The sequence below is a fragment of the Pongo pygmaeus genome, chromosome 7 (genome assembly GCF_028885625.2).
Source record: "Pongo pygmaeus isolate AG05252 chromosome 7, NHGRI_mPonPyg2-v2.0_pri, whole genome shotgun sequence".
In the NCBI taxonomy this organism is placed as follows: domain Eukaryota; kingdom Metazoa; phylum Chordata; class Mammalia; order Primates; family Hominidae; genus Pongo; species Pongo pygmaeus.
Window position 1 is genome coordinate 130,752,241 of NC_072380.2, and position 14,780 is coordinate 130,767,020.

At 41.4% G+C, this 14,780-nt stretch overlaps 1 protein-coding gene and 1 long non-coding RNA gene across 2 annotated transcripts in view; both read right to left on the reverse strand.

Annotated features, from left to right (window-relative positions):
- EXT1 (exostosin glycosyltransferase 1) overlaps nucleotides 1-14,780 on the reverse strand; it is a 315,513-nt gene that overhangs the window by 250,595 nt on the left and 50,138 nt on the right. The gene's annotated exons all lie outside the window — the stretch shown is intronic.
- LOC134740036 (uncharacterized) overlaps nucleotides 1-14,780 on the reverse strand; it is a 104,306-nt gene that overhangs the window by 41,151 nt on the left and 48,375 nt on the right. Inside the window, exon 2 of the long non-coding RNA XR_010127275.1 lies at nucleotides 1-14,780. This exon is cut by the window's left edge and continues 41,151 nt beyond it; it is cut by the window's right edge and continues 31,932 nt beyond it. This is a non-coding gene — a long non-coding RNA (uncharacterized LOC134740036).

Here is a 14,780-nt window from a genome sequence, read left to right on the forward strand (position 1 = left end):
CTCCCTGGAAGCCATAAGACATCTTACTACAATTCATAAGCAGCTCTCCAGGCTTCCTACATAGGGCAAGTCAATGCATTGTTCAGACGAACAAAACACAGGAGGAAACTACTCAAAGGCAAAGGAGGGCAAGAAGAGAGAAACCTTTCCTAAAGTGACCTCTCCATTTTGCAGTCACTTATCAAATACCTAAATCAAGTGAACAGGAAGATTTGAACAGAAACCTTTGCCTCCTGGTGGAACACACACTCCAACCATCCCACAAGGCAAACGCTTGGCTATAAATTATTTAGCCCTATAAAAGATGAATACCAAAACCCAAAGCCATGTTATAGGCTTCAAGAGTCCTATGCCAGATAGGTCTCTTAAGGTATCACCTGTTTAGTTGTTGTTGTTGTTAATTTTATTTTAACCCTCCCTTTCCAAAAAAGCTAAGTTTATTTTACCCTTTCAAATCAAATTTTTTTCCCATTAGAAGAAAAGCAGAAATAACAGACCCATCAGAAAAACAACATTCCAGAAACCTATTTTAGAGGGTATTTATTTTGCATTCCCAGAACAAGATCCCTGGAGAAATGTTAAGTTTTGAACTATGTCTACTATAATATTGATATATGTGTAAAAAACTAAAGATTAAAAATATAGAAGTTAAGAAGCATTAAGAGCCAATGAGTCAGCCAGATCTATAAGAGTGGAATTAAATTAGCACTAGATTGTTCATTGATTATCACAAACAGTGAAAGCTCTCCCGCAAAGACATGTTTTCCAGTTCACTTGGTTAATCCCTTCTGAACAAGGATCCAAGGAATGAATATTATTTATCCAATGGCAAGCTACACAAATTAATCACACCCAAGCACCATGCTGACAGCCAAACACAATCTATAAAATTCCAGACTATCGTCATAAGCCAATAACAAGAACTAAAGCTCTGATACCCACTCCCCCCAGAAGAAATCCCAAATTATAAAAGGTTTGAAATGACACTCCCAATCCATTTACAGCCAACTATTTCACACTGGTTAGATCACATAAAAATATTTTTAAAAGAAAAAAAAAGAGGTAGAAGTTAATTTTTTCTTTATATATATTTCAATGGCTACAAAATAAGCTAATTTTTTAACAGCAAGAAAATTAAAAAGGCAAATGGGCATATCATTCATGGATTTGTGCAAAATTCACATTAAAACCCACACTGTAATAATAAGCACATAGCATCAGCATAATCTCCAGTTTACTTAGGTGTGTTACCACATATATTAGTAACCTAAATGTAACCTATAAGTGGGTTTGTTGGTTTTTTTTCTGCAAACAGCAGAAACTAACTCATTTTCCTGAATAAGCGGCAGATTCAGACAGCAACCCACAGAACCCAGAATTTGTTGGCAAAGCTCCGACTTTGCAAGGTGGCTAATAACACATGGAAGAGACAGCACAAAGGGAAAGGGGGCCAGGAGGACAAGAAATGCCCCATTCATGGCATCCCGCATCCCTGGCACGGTCTATTTGAATGCTGCTCTTATGAGGCTGCCAGCTTTGAAAGTAAAAAAGAGAAAAAAAATATGTGTAACTTAAGTCAGAAAGAAGGGAGTTCTCTGTTTGCTGTTCTTGCTAAGAGACTAAAGAAGACATTGCCAATAAACCTTCATCTTCACGCAGGGAAGCTTTTTCTTTCTTTCTGGCCAAGGGAAGATGCAGTTTAGAAAGCAACCACATCAGCTTAACAAGCAGTGTGTTAATGGGGGAGAAATCACAGTTCTGACGCTGGCAAAGGCAGCCCCACGACCGCCAGGGCTCCCTCGCTGACTGTCTTGGAGGCACAGGTTGCACAGGGCTCAAAATGTCACCTGTGAACCCCTCCAGCAGAAGTCACTGCTCTATGTTACTCTCATGGAGCAATTTCTCTGAAGTTCCCCCAAATGATGATTGCCTGGTGTGTCCTTCTTTTATTCAAGGTCAAGACCAATTCTATATACCCATTCACCTTAAGGTAAAATGACATTTCACAGGGCTAAATGCCACCAGTTTATGGAGGAAAAGACACTACATAAATGAAGGTGGAGAGAGAGACATGGGTTTCTGTCTCTCCGGCTATTGTCAGACTTGCAAATGGTATTTTTCGCTCCAGTTCTGTGTGAACAGAGGACCTGAGGTAAGGCAATGAACCTGAAATATTTGTAACCTGGAGAGGGAAAGATACTAGCACTGGCTGAATATCTGTGAGGTATTTGGCAGCATGCTATACACGTACAGATGCTTTACATTCATTATCTCATCTCATCCTCACCCAAACCTTCTAAGGTGGAATAATGTGTAATAGTTGCAGCTCTGAGGAAACCAAGACATAATAACATGGACTCTGTACTGCCTGACTCTAAAGGCTGTGCTCTTTCTATTACTGATGGTTATTCATTTTCGATCTGCCTCCCAGCAGGGGTCGGCAAACTTTTCTGTGTAGAGTCAGAGAGTAAACGTTTTGGGCTTTACAAGCCATATGGTCTCTCTTGCAAGTACTCAATTCAGCCATTGTAGCAGGAGAGTGGCCAGAGACAGGAAGTAAATCAATTGAGTGTGGCTGGATTCCAATAAAACTTTATTTATGAACACTGACATTTGATTTTCATACAATTTTCACATTTCATAGAGTACTATTCTTCTTTTGATTTTTTTAACCATTTAAAAATGTAAAAGCCATTCTTAGCTCACAGACTCTAATTTGCCACACCAGGTCTACACCATCCATAAATAATATCTTGATTAATCTTGGAGGGAACTAAAGAAGAAGAAAGATGATATTGCTCTAAGAATTAGAAGGGAAAATGAGGGGAGGGGGATGGAGGGAGGTGTTCTGTGCTATTTAATGTATTTTAAATCCTTATTCTCATTTCATTATAGGACATAAGTTTTCTCCATCACACTTCACAGAAAGAATGGGAAAAAAGAATCCCTGCTATTAACATCAGCAGAGAAGGTATAATCCATACACACAAATATAGTGATGTTTTGGCCAGGCGTAGTGGCTCATGTCTATAATCCCAGCATTTTGGGAAGCCGAGGTGGGTGGATTACTTGAATCCAGGAGTTTGAGACCAGCCTGGCCAACATGGCAAAACTCCATCTCTACCAAAACTACAAAAAATTGATAGGGCATGGTGGCATGCCCCTGTAGTCCCAGCTAATCAAGAGGCAGAGAGGTGGGTGGATCACTGGAGCTCGGAGGTTGAGGCTGCAGTGAGCCATGATGGTGCCACTGCACACCAGCCTGGGTGACAGAGCAAGATCTTATCTCAAAAAAACAAAACAAAAGGAATGTTTTGAGTAAATTCAGTTTACATATTAGCATATGACTTTGAAATTTATCCTTTTATTCTCGCTATGAAACATCCTATAAATTCAGTTTGCATCCTGTGCCTTTCAGTTAAACAAAAACTGAATAAAGGCAGTTTTTTTAAAAAAAAGTCACAAAAGTTGAAGAGAATTGATGGGCCAGGGAAAACACAAAGTAAAGAGAAAGTCCTGGCAATCCCGGCCAGGGATCAGTGAGACACAGGAACATCTTTCCAAGCTGTCAATGACAGGCTGATTTACTAATTTTAGAGTATAGAAGTACACAGTTAACTTACCAACTAATCAATGTGTTTTCTCCCTTGACTGTTTCCAAACACAGAGTGCTGGTCAGTTGCTTCAGGTAAAACCCAGTCATCTATAAACACTACACTAACAATATCAGTAAGATCAATCATGCACTAAATTGCTCCTGAAAATATACTGTCTCTTCTGGCTTTATTTCCCCACCTGGCTGGACTACTGTTTTCTGCTGTACATCTCCAGCATAAAGCATAACCTCATTTTGAAGTCAGGCGTGGCCTTGCTATTGGCCTTTGAAAGGGGGTTACCATACTGCACGCTTCCTAAAAAGTAAAAGCAGGCAAGGGTGTGGGAGCATTTCTAAGTGTCAAAGACATCTTTGAGGGTAACAGATGAACTAGACTTAGAAGCTGGGAGTCTTCGCCTTCTTCATGTCCTTTTACATTAAGGTCATCATGTCAACTAAACCTTAGCATTTTCCAATCTTTAATAAATAGGAAGCAGAGCTGAACGCAAACATGATTAAAACCACTTCCTAGAACTCAGAGGTGAAGGCACCACAAAACATTGGCTAGTAGGCAATATGATGGATTTTTATCTTTTGTCAATCAACTTGAAATATTTAGGAAAGACTGTCAAAAAATTCTTAAAACATTTCCTCATAATATAGTTGGATTTTTAAAATCTTTGTACTCTTTATTTCAATGAATAGGCCTGAATGACAAAATATGGATAAACATTTTGTTTTTACTTCAGTGTCTGTTATTCTATTCTAGTTTTGTTTTATGGTTACTTGTATTTCTATCATTTTTCTCATTCCAGTCCTAACCCCAGTACATTTAACAAGAATGCCAAATGAACCTGAACTGCTGGAAGGATTTTACATACTTGTAAGACAACTGGGCTAATGTGGGCATCATAGTCAGAGAACGATATGTGCAAGGCCATAGAAGAAGCTCCAAAGCTAAGAGGTAAAAAAACAAACAAATGAAAAACTTTAAACCCCATTTAATAGCCACCTCTCCAAAAGAAGTACTAGTCCAAATGATTCTCGCTTTGTTCTGAAACATGATGTTCCAAAGCAGTGATGTTCCAAAGCAGCATAGGTTCATTAGATCAGGTGAGTAAGGAAAGTTAATAAGAAGCAAATGTTATTAAATAGCCTCTGTTTAGGATAGAGGAGGCCCATCTGTCTGCAGTGAAGGCAACACCAGAGCTTACAAATAATCTGCCTTCCCCAAGGTACATGGCTCCAGGACACCTCCTTTGTGTGCTTGGAATGTGAGGAATTTAGGAGACAATCCTAGTCTGTTGCAGTGTTGGGGGATCCTTGTTTGAATTGGGGACACAATGCAGCCAGCTGCCACTCATGACCTTGATAAGCCAATGCATCCATCACTCTGCCAGTCTCCATGCTGGCTGGTCTCACCATCACTGGAGTGGTGGGGAGGAAATCCTAATTTGTTGAAGCCTGACACATCCCTAGTAGCATCTCCTAAGCAGCTTCTAAAACAGTCTGTTGTAAAAGCAGCAGAATGCTTGGGTTGGAGAATGGTCACAAACTGGCTATGACACGAGGTCTCAAGTGTCACTGAAAAGTCCCATTGAAATGGAGGTCGGTTCTAAGCCCTTTGTGGTCTGTGGTGGTCGTTCAGTGCCAAAAAGAGGGAGATGACCATTCGGCCAATGTCCCTCTCAGGAGTTCCTTTACAGCACACCACCACTCCCTTCAGTAACATCCACTTCATGCCCTTGATATCCTTTTCTTCTGCTCTGTTCAAGAAGACTTCACTTTTACATTATAATTTGAAGATCTTTCAGTGGGCCCAGAGAAAAAGAATCAACTCAAGGACAAAGTACATTTTCCACACTGATCGAAATTTCAATAGCCTCATGTCTGACTAATTTTTTAACGGGTCTTTTCAAAAGATGGATCCTTTAAAAAAACAACTCAAGAGAGCTAGAGACAGGAAGATCCCCTTTTCTTCAAAGTCTTTCCAATAAAGGAAGAGTAATGCTGTTTTCTTTAAGCAAATAATCAGTGGCCTCAGTTACAATGTAACTTACTGATTTAAGGTTGGTGCGATTATTGCCCCCATTTTACACATGAGGGAGCTGAAGTACAACAGGTTATTTGCCAAAGACCATACAGCTTATAAGTGGCCTTGCTGTCAATGCACTGAACCATGTTACTTCTGCTAAACCTCTATAATTAGAGCAGTTCATTCTATTATTTTAAATGAACTCCACTCCTTTCTCCCTTCCAACACTGAAATGAAAATCTCATCTTCACTGATGCTTAGTCTAATCACTAAAGCAGTGGTCTTCAGTGACCCCACCAAGGCACATCTGGCAGTCAGGAGATATTTTTGATTGTCATGTGTATGGGGGTGAAGAATGCTACCTACTGGCATCCAGTGGGTAGAGGCCAGGGATGCTGTTAAACATCCTATAATGTACAGAACAAGTCCCCATGACACAGAGTCATCCAGACCACAATATCAATAATGCTGAACAGTCAGATAAGTATTTTCATGACACAGGTCTTCCTCCCTCCATTGCTCTTCTCATTTCTGCCATTTTACCATAGCAATGGTCTGTTGAGTATTTGTGCCCCAAACTAGCTAGGAAGCCATGTTTCCTAGTAAGTAGGATTTCTTGCCCTTCCCCTACCTGATCTCCCCTACTTCCCCAAGAAACCTAACAGATTTATGTAGTCCCATTTCTGCACTTTGAGTCAAACCATTTCACTTCATGTAACTCCTATATAGTCTTCCAAGCCTATTCCAAGTGAAGTTTTGCCTGAGAAGGCCAGTCCACAGCAACTACATCCTCCTCCTGCAATCTGAACTTCCAGTGTTGCAATGAAAGTGATAATAATAATCGCTGCCACTGCATTCCTACCATGTGCCCCACACTTTGGCCAAGCATTTGATACATATTATTGCTAATCCTTCAAATGACCCTGAAATAAAGATACTGCCATCTCCATTTTTCCCTAGGACTAAAGAGAAGCTAAGAGAAGGTAAAGGAGTTCAAAAGCTTTAACCCAAGGAGTGGGAGAGCCAGGATTGAAACCCACATCAGACTAACTCCAGAGCCCAGCTCTTTCCAAATGGGTCCCACTACCAGGCACAGTTAAGCTCACATACGTCTCTCATTCTCTCAAAGTACCTGGAAGAATTTCAATAAATACCTGTTGACTGACTGATCAAACAATAATAACCTCTCTGGGGTTCCGAGGCCGCTCTGAGAGTGAGCCTCCCATTGTACAATTTCTCTTTTATTACTCCCACACATTAATGGGTCATTCTCCTTGCCTTCCCTTACTGTATGTATATGTATATATATATATACATATATATATACATATAAATTTTTTAACAGCTTTATGGAGCTATAATTGATATGCGATAAATTGCACACTGGTAAACTGTATATTTTGATAAGTTTGACATGCATATGCACTCATGCATCCACTTCCAATATTAAGTTAATAAAATACCCATCACTCTTTAAAGTTTTTGCACTCTCTTATCCTTACCATTCACTCCAACCATTGTACTGCAACCACTAATCTGTCTCCTGTCATTGTATATTAATTTTGCATCTCCTAGAAGTCTGTATAAATGGCATCCTATAACATACACATTCTTTCTTCTCTGGCTTCTTCACTCAGCATATTTTGGGATCATCCATGTCAGCATGTATCAACAGTTTGTTCTCTTTTATTGCTGAATATTATTCCACTGTATGGATATACCACAGTCTACTCATTCATTCACCTCTGACGGGCATCTGCGTTGCTTCCAGTTTGTGGCTATTATAAATAAAGCTGCTGTGAACACGTATGGACAAATCACCATTCTCTTTAAAATCCACCTCTATCTGAAGAAGAATTTTGCCAGACCATACAACTGTATTAAATTTTGAACTGTTTTTCCAGTATAAAGAAATGGAGGTGAGAAACAAAACCTTATTCTCTTTTTGAATGCATACCAGGGCATGGTTTTCCAGGACAGATGGCTGGTCTTGTCATTTGGACCCATCCCTTGATAATAACTTAGTCTAATTTCAGTTTCCTTATGTATAAAATCAATATAATAGAGCCTCCTTCATAGGGCTGTTGGGAAGATTAAATGATTATTATTATTCTCGCAAAATCTAAATCTCAAACCAGTGTGTGGCGAGTGATTAATAAATATGGGCTATGATTGTGGGCGGCAAGCCACCCAGGCGCCGAGGCAAGAGACCGAGGACACGAGCTGTTCCAGTATAATAAAATATAAAACAAGAATAGTTATACCAGATATAGATCTTAGAGATATATGAATATCATTAATCATTAGTTTGTAGTAATTACTCTTTATCCAAATATTATAATAATCCTCGCTCTATAATCATAGCCTAGGAAAAACCAGGCCGTACAGAGATAGGAGCTGAGGGGACATAGTGAGGTGTGACCAGAAGACAAGAGTGCGAGCCTTCTGTTATGCCCAGACAGGGCCCAGCAGAAGGGCTCCTTGGTCTAGCGGTAACGCCAGCATCTGGGAAGACGCCCGTTGCCAAGCGGACAGTGGTCTAGCGGTAGCGAAAAGTGTCAAGGAACAACACCCGCTACTTAGCAGACCGGGAAAGGGAGGCTCCCTTTCCCCGGGGAAGTTTAGAGAAGACTCTGCTCCTCCACCTCTTGTGGAGGGCCTAACATCAGTCAGGCTCACCCGCAGTTATCCGGAGGCCTAACCGTCTCCCTGTGATGCTGTGCTTCAGTGGTCACACTCCTGGTCCGCCTTCATGTTCCATCCTGTACACCTGGCTCTGCCTTCTAGATAGCAGCAGTCAATTAGTGAAAGTAATCAATTAGTAAAAGTCTCTCATATGCAGAAATAATGGCATAAGCTGTCTTTCTCTCTGTCTCCTCTCTCTCTCTGCCTCGGCTGCCAGGCAGGGAAGGGCCCCCTGTCCAGTGGACACGTGACCCACATGACCTTACCTATCATTGGAGGTGACTCACATTCTTTACCCTGCCCCTTCTGCCTTGTATCCAATAAATAACAGCGCAGCCAGACATTCGGGGCCACTACCGGTCTCCGCGCATTGGTGGTAGTGGTCTCCCGGGCCCAGCTGCCTTTTCTCTTATCTCTGTCTTGTGTCTTTATTTCTACACTCTCTCGTCGCCGCACACAGGGAGAGACCCACCGACCCTGTAGGGCTGGTCCCTACATATGATTACTATTAATCTTAACATCTATTATGAAAAATGATTAACCCTCATTATGCCTTCAAACAGAAATTCCTATGATTTCTGCCAAATTTCTCTATTCAGATTTTACCTTAAGTGACCATTCTACCGCTATGACATCATACAGCAAACAAATGATGGTCTAACACAGGGGTGTCCAATCTTTTGGCTTCCCTGGGCCACACTGGAAGAAGAACTGTCTTGGGCTACACATAAAATACATTAACACTTGTGACAGCTGATGAGCTAGGAAAAAAAAAAAAATCACAAAAAAATCATAATGTTTTTTAAAAGTTTACGAACTTGTGTTGGGTTGCATTCAAAGCCATCGTGTGCCGCAGGTGGCCCACGGGCCACAGGTTGGACGAACTTGGTCTAACACAATGCTTCTCAAACCTTTTTAAAACCCTGCCCCCTTTAGAAAAACAAATATACATATACATCCTGGAAGAATCGACATATGGTGCCTAAAAACACACCAATATAACCTTTCCCCTGGGTCTAACAGCACAGCACTAGTGAGAACATGCTGCAGTCTTCTAACTAGTAGCTCCCTGTGAATCATCTGATTACTCATTCATCAGAGAGAAGGAAATGAATGGACTTAGTGAAACCCAACTAGTTTCCAGGAAGCCTGTGATAAACATCCCCCCTATCCCGGCTTACGTTGCATCTTACCACTTACTATCTATCAGGCCCCCAAGATCTACCCCTTGTATTTTCACATATGCGGGCAAGTCTGAAAAGGGACCGTTTGAAAGAGAAGTACTTGGCCCTGGGTGAAGGAGAGAAAGGTGTGTAATTCAAGCCTGGGTGACCATCCATGAGGAAGGCTAGGAAGCAGTCTAGTGCTGGGGGGTGGTCTGTCCTAGACAGTAAGCTTCCCACAAAAAGATGGCAGGTGTGATAACTAGACATACACATAATCAGAAGAACCCTTTGACGAGGCAAACTGTCAAGGAGTTCCACCAGAGAAGAGAGCCTGGAGGAGAACTTTACGTATCTTTCCAACCACAACTGGGAATGAAGGGCCTGGTGGGCTTGGAAAGCATAGCTTAAGAGCACAGGATGACGACTCAGTCAGACTTAGGAGAACAACTCCTCACAGCCAACTATGCCATTACCAAAAAGCCATGGAGGTGTGACTTGGTTTCCCAAACATAGGCCCTGGGATACAGGACAGGAACGTCCTCCAGGATGCTCTTCTTTATGATGATCATAGGTGAACACAGACACGAAGGACAGGACTGCTCTCCTCCTCCACCCCAAATCACTGCCCTCTCTAAAGAGACTTTCCTAACCCTCATCACGTAATAGATGCCCAACAGTTATGTGCTGAATTGTGACTGGTTAATTCGTGAATGTTCAACTTCCACTCTTATGTTCTACACCTGGGCCATAACAACTCTCCTAAGAGCCTTGAAAAGGCAGTCTTGGCCAGGTGCAGTGGCTCACACCTGTAATCCCAACACTTTGGGAGGCCGAGGCAGGTGGATCACCTGAGGTCAGGATTTCAAGACCAACCTGGTCAACATGGTGAAACCCCAACTCTACTAAAAATACAAAAAATTAGCCGGGCGTGATGGCGGATGCCATAATCCCAGCGACTCAGAGGGCTGAGGTAAGGGAATCACTTGAACCCAGGAGGGAGGCAAAGGTTGCAGTGAGTCGAGATCAGGCCATGGCACTCCAGCATGGGCAACAAGAGCGAAACTCCATCTTAATTTAAAAAAAAAGAAAAAGAAAAAGAAAAAAGAAAAGGCAGTCTTCCCACTAAGTAGCTAGGATTGTTAAGCACTCCGGTCAGTGCCTAGCATATTGAGGGGTTGAAAAAATGTCTGGTCTCTTTAAAAAAAAAAATCTAAAGTGAGGCCGGGCGTGGTGGCTCATGCCTGTAATCCCAGCACTTTGGGAGGCCAAGGCGGGCAGATCATCTGAGGTCAGAAGATCGAGACCATCATGGCCAACATGGTGAAACCCCATCTCTACTAAAATTAAAAAATTAGCCAGGCATGGTGGCAGGCGCCTGTAGTCCCAGCTACGCGGGAGGCTGAGGAGGAGAATCGCTTGAACCCAGGAGGCGGAGGTTGCAGTGAGCCAAGATTGCGCCACTGCACTCTAGCCTGGCAACAGAGTTAGACTCCATCTCAAAAGAAAAAAAAAAGGAAAAGAAAAAAAATCGAAAGTGATCTGCACCAGAGCAAACCACTGTCACTACCTGGAACGTTTAGTGGCTTCAGGAGAATATTCCCAAATGACAATGTATCTCCCAACACTTCTACATCAAATAACTTCCCCACGCACACACAGACAGACACAAATACACAACACACACAAACAACGTAAGGAGGGAAAATATTTTAGCAGCAGGAAAAACCTGTTTCTGTGCTCTAAGACTTTAATTTTCTAAGGTTTGAAAGTAATATATTTTATATTGTTTAGTAGCCACACTACCAGCAAGAAGTAGAAGTAGCCAATACCTCAATAAAAAGTTGAAGTATCACCCAAAAAGCAGCTCACACTTTGGCAAAGAGTGCAAAATTACCAATATGTTTCCTTTTAATGCGAAGACTGAACTCTAGTAACTCTGTAGTCAAGCAATAGGCAGACGAGTTAAGTATCAGGATTTCCTACTTATCCTAACACCTTCTCATATAAACAGAAACCAATTATTTCACTAAATGATTAAAAAGAGGCAGACATCTAAGACTGTTTAGAGTTCATTTTGTTAGAAAGCTTAGACATATCTTTCACAATTGAGAAGAACTAGAATTTTTTTTCAAAAGAGGATAACTAATCCACCTTATATAGAATACTTTTTCCATAAAATTTTCCACTCAAAAATTTTTCATGTATATGTGTATAACATGATATAGATTAAATAGATTAGATAAATATAATATAAACATATGGATAGATATGATAGGTATAGATCTACAGAAAAATATTAATAGATACAGATATACATAACTGATTAACGAATGAATGGACTGATTGATTGGTAGACAGGCAGGCAGACAAAATTAAAAGTAAAGGATTTACATGGACTGGACCCAAATTAAAATTGAGTTCAGCTTTCCTCAATCCAACCTCCAAAATTTCTCTTGTTCTCCCCTTCTGCGTCTCTGTATGATGGTCTTGAGTACCTCCCTTTCCTCCACCCCATCAGACCAAAATTTTCCACAAAGAAAGATCAGATAAAATCATTAATCTAATGTGCATGTAAATGGCTGGTACTATACTGGGAGGACCCTAAACAGAAATACACCTACTTTGGCCTGGCCAAGGCAGAGGTTCCAAATCCTGTTATTTCAGTACTGTGTTTCAGAGCAGGTAGAAGCCTTTTAGGGCAACGGGGGAGAGTAGCCAGCAGCTCACGGCAGTATAGTCCTAAGGATGTTGTCCTTATTTGTAGAGTATGCTGAATCGTACAACTGTCAACTTGGTAAGCCAGGAACTCTCATTTAACGGGATACCCTTCCTGCTATGGTCCTGGGGTACAGCTAGCCATATGGGGAGCTGAATGAGACTTGGAAAGTGAACGTGAAAACAGGCCACCACTCTCATAAGGTTGATGGAAACACCATGATGGACAACGGAAGGTGCCCAGTGGGGTCCAGCTTGTCTTTGCTTTCTTCTGCTCTGATCCCTGTTTCTTCCTAACAAGGGACCCTGTTGAGCAGCAAGGGATCCACCCAGCACCAGACATCTGGCTGCAGACCACAGGGTTTGGAACTCCACAGACACAGAGGCAGCAGCAGCTTTTAGAACGTTTCATCCGCTCCCTGCTATGGTCCCTCATCAGCATCCTGCAGTTCTGACCTGCCCAGCCCTACGCAAGAACTTTTGGTGAAACTTTCTCTAATCCTCTCACTTTCCTTCAAGACCTTTACTTCCGCCAGCTCCTCTACTATTTAAGGAAGGACCAATTTCTATAATAAATCCCTTAATCCCATAATACTCACCATGTTTGTGTTTCTTTGACTGACAGCTGGTTGATAAGTAGGATAATACAGAGAAAAGACCTCAATGCATAGCCTCCGTGTATACTAGTGATCCATTTATCAAACAACTTGCAATTCCATGCAGGTGAACACAGGGATGCAAAAACTGTTCACCAAAGAACACATTTCTTTACTGCCACACATAGAACCCATATACACACACTTAGAACCACACTGAACCTCTGAAGATCTTCTCCAAAAATACTACCATCATCACAAATCGCTTGCTACCACAGAGCGCTCAATGAGTGCTAAGGTTTGAGTATTTTACAAGACAAATAAACAACTCTCAGGTAAAAATGAATAAGTGACTTCTTTCTTGTGTGTTATGTTCTTACCCCCCCAAAAATAAAACAAATCTTTCCTAGATTCCCTTTAGTAAAGGACCAATAGATCCATTTATCAACGTGTCTTAACCCAGTGGTCACAAATTGGGTTCTTGCAAGCTGATTCTGGCCCATAGACGTGTTTGATTTGGACCTCCGACTTTTTCGAATGTTTGAACTGATCCCAATTTTTGGAAATTAGATTTTCCCTAAAATTCCGCATTTCCAACTTCTGAAAGACTCGAAGGTCTAGTCCCCTGGCCCCACTTTCTTGCATGACAACCATCTCAGTTACCACTCTGCATTCCACTCATAACATCTATCTGGGCTCTGAAAACAACTAAGATGGCAACCACCAACTTATACACTCTCAGGAAGCCAGTCCCCAGGGGCCTCAGAGGATCCAGGAGGTTCTCTTCATGTGACGTCTGCATTTCCTCAGCTGGTGACTTGCTGGTAAGGGCCATTTACATTTGGGGTTGCTTTTAATGCCCACATTTTCCAGGTCATAATGTAGCACAGCTCTCCAGTTAAAGGACAGATGATTAAGAAGAGGCACACACCTTAAGCAATTAGGGCTGTATCAACATGTCCAGGAACAAGCTGGAACACCACCTGGCTCAGCTGCTTTGTGTAAAAATCACATCACCAAAGCCTTTGGAGCACAAGTATTATTCTTCACCAAGAAGAGTAATTTGAGGAAGACTTATCTGCCTTTTATTAGTAAAAAGACACTGCCTGGTATCACTTTCCCTTTCTTTACATCATGAGAAGGTGAAACCAAAAACAGAAATGGCTGCACAATGGGTGTTCTCAAGTGAAAGTGATTTGCAGGCAAAATGCCTGAGAATGAAATGAGGAAGCATCACAGAGACAAAAATTCCACAAAAAGTCTGTTTCTGCAAACTTTGACTGAGGACTTGGTGTAAGTTACTTCCCTTCTCTCTGTACTGGTTTTCTCATCTAAAATCCATCCTTGTTAGGGCACCATAGTGAAGTGAAATAAACACTGCACACAAAACATTTGGCTCAGTGGCTGGCACACCCATTCAATAAAGGCTGAAATTACTGTTATCATTTTATTATTATCAACAAAGACAGCTCATGCAAATTAAAAACACATTCAACCAAAATACGGAAGGGGATTCCCTTGGCAGCCACTTCAGTCACAGAGAGACATTTGTAAATCAAGAGTCTCCAAGTTGAGAGGTTGTATGTGTTATGATCTGGAGATTGTGTTTGGTTTGGTTCAAGTACAACCAGCAAACACATTCAATAGAAAATGTGCTAATAAAATTGTCTATCTCTGTAGAATCACGGGATGGCTCGTTACATTCCTAAAACCATTTCATAACCCATTGATTCAACACCCCAAGCTTTTTACAAAAATGTCCAAACATAAAAAGGTAAATTCTCCCATGATGGCCTCCACACATCTGGAGGTAAGTGGTAAAACTGGTGAGGTCCTGTGATAATTTGAAAAGTACTTTGTTCAACTTGCATCTCATTATTCTGCAGCAAGTCATCTGAAAGGGGGCATGCTGAGCAAAATATGAATATGTTTACTTGGTAAGCCAAATAACATTCCTAGATTTTAAAAGCAACAGGCTGACTTCTAGT